Below are 2,113 nucleotides of genomic sequence, written 5' to 3'. Positions count from 1 at the left end.
TCGGCTTTCTAACAAGAGTTTCTTTTCAGATGACGAATCGTTTGGAACGTCCTTTGTTCCACTTGGACTCCCATTCTCGTAGCTTGTGTTAACTTTATTCAATGGTTCTGCTACGTATCTGCACTTCGTTTTCCAAGAGGTCATTTCATAGAGACCTTTGGTTTCACCCGCATTGTCAATAGGAGCAGACCAAAAATACCCGTCGCATCTATCAACATTGTCTTCTTTTACTACAGACGTTAGTTCAATTGTCTGATTTTTGTTCAGTCCCTTAGTTGCGAAAACTTGGTTAGGAACAGTTTGAACCATTGGAAAAACATTTTCTTTTTCATTTAAAACTTTTGATTTATTTTCAGAAACACGTGCAAACTCAACTGAATTTTCAGAAATTAAGACTTTCGCAGGTTCAGGTTCATTTTTAACAAATTCATAGCAATCAACCTCATCCTCTACAGATATTTCACTCATATCACTATCGTCATCGAATTTAGATGTATTTCGACATTAAGTTTATTTTCCGGACTCAACTTAGTGTTTAAGGAGTCAAACTTCTATACAGTATCAGATTTAATTTTCTCTTTGTCATTTTCATCCAACAAATGTTTCAACATATTTTTGTGATCTTTGGACTTTATGTAAGATTCAGTTTTATCCAGTCCAATTTTGTAGGCATCCGAGACTTCGTCAGACGAAACGATGGATTCACACCTGTAACAATCTGCATCGATTTCGTCATCTTTCAATTCAAGAAAGGGCAAAATCAACTTATTAATTTTCTTTCCAATTTCACAATCAAGATGTAACTGGGTAATATTAAACTAAAGTCTTTTAGCAATTAAATAAAAAATGTTTCACAGTTTTAAAAGCCCTAAATGATCACTTTGCAAATAAATCATCTCATCCCTAGACTTAGATAAATTAAACTCTAACTTCTCAATCCACGTGTCTCTCTTCACTTTTGTTTGAAACCCTGCCAAGTTGATCGCTTAAATTAGAATTAGTTAAACAGGTTCGTTTTAAACTATCACTGAAACTTGAAAATGTATATTTTAGATCATCTAATTCAATTTCATATTGAGACACTGAAATATTTAGAGATTTAAGAATCGTGTGTACCTTGTTTATCATCTTTTAACACTCGCTGATCTGCTTAGGGACTGGTTTCGCAGCGAAACAACGGTCTAAAACTTCATTGGTCACCATCAAGCATCTTCCACTGGACTGCGAAACGTCATCTTTCTCCACGAAGCTTCGCCCGTGAGTTGGCTTATGAACGTGTTCGCATTCAGAGTCAATCGACCATACTTCGACTCTACCAAACTCATCGTCCTATTCTTGCACAATTAAAGCAGTTTTAGCGTCATCAAAACTTTTCTGCTTCTTAATCTCCTCAAGTTTTCGGAGATATTAAGCCTCATCGTCTTCTCCCTCTTTCTTCTCATTTAACCTCCTTAACACGCACTCCTTATCCAAATGATTTTTGCCTTGACAATAATTGCAGTCATAGACGGAGTCACCTACAAGCTTCTTTTCTTTCTTCGCTTCTTTTTTAGAGTTGTTCGCACTCTCATCCTTCACCTTCTCAGAACTATAACTACCCTGCCAGTTTTGGTTTTTGTTGCGACTGAAGTTCTTCTTTGCAAACTTCCTTAGATTTGACACCATCAAATCATATTCTTCTTTTGTGAGTTCGCAGTCAAAGAGATCTGACACAAAATCTTCTTCATCAACATTCTTGCCTTTCACAACAAGACTTAGAGAACCCATGCTAGAAACAACTTTTCCCTCATTTGTCACTTCATCCTCATGTGACCTCAGAATACGCACAAGCATTTCCAGCGGGTAGTTTTTGAACTGCTCATGCACTTTAACAGTCGACACTACAACTTTCCACTCAGATCTTAACCCATTCATGAATGTGACCTCCTGCTCAAAAGATGGTTGTGTAAGTTGAAGGTTTTGTTGAGTTTCTCCTCAAGGCTTTCAACAAATTCTCCAAACTCTGAAAGTAACAAAGCTTGATTAGAGTGCTCTAGATCAACGTCACTTGAGTAGAGTTCTTTGATCCTTTCCCATATTTCTTTTGCTGTTTCACAGGAGCTTACTAGGAGAA

Source organism: Lactuca sativa, chromosome 2 (assembly GCF_002870075.4).
Source record: "Lactuca sativa cultivar Salinas chromosome 2, Lsat_Salinas_v11, whole genome shotgun sequence".
In the NCBI taxonomy this organism is placed as follows: Eukaryota; Viridiplantae; Streptophyta; class Magnoliopsida; order Asterales; family Asteraceae; genus Lactuca; species Lactuca sativa.
Note: the sequence above shows the minus strand (reverse complement) of the source record.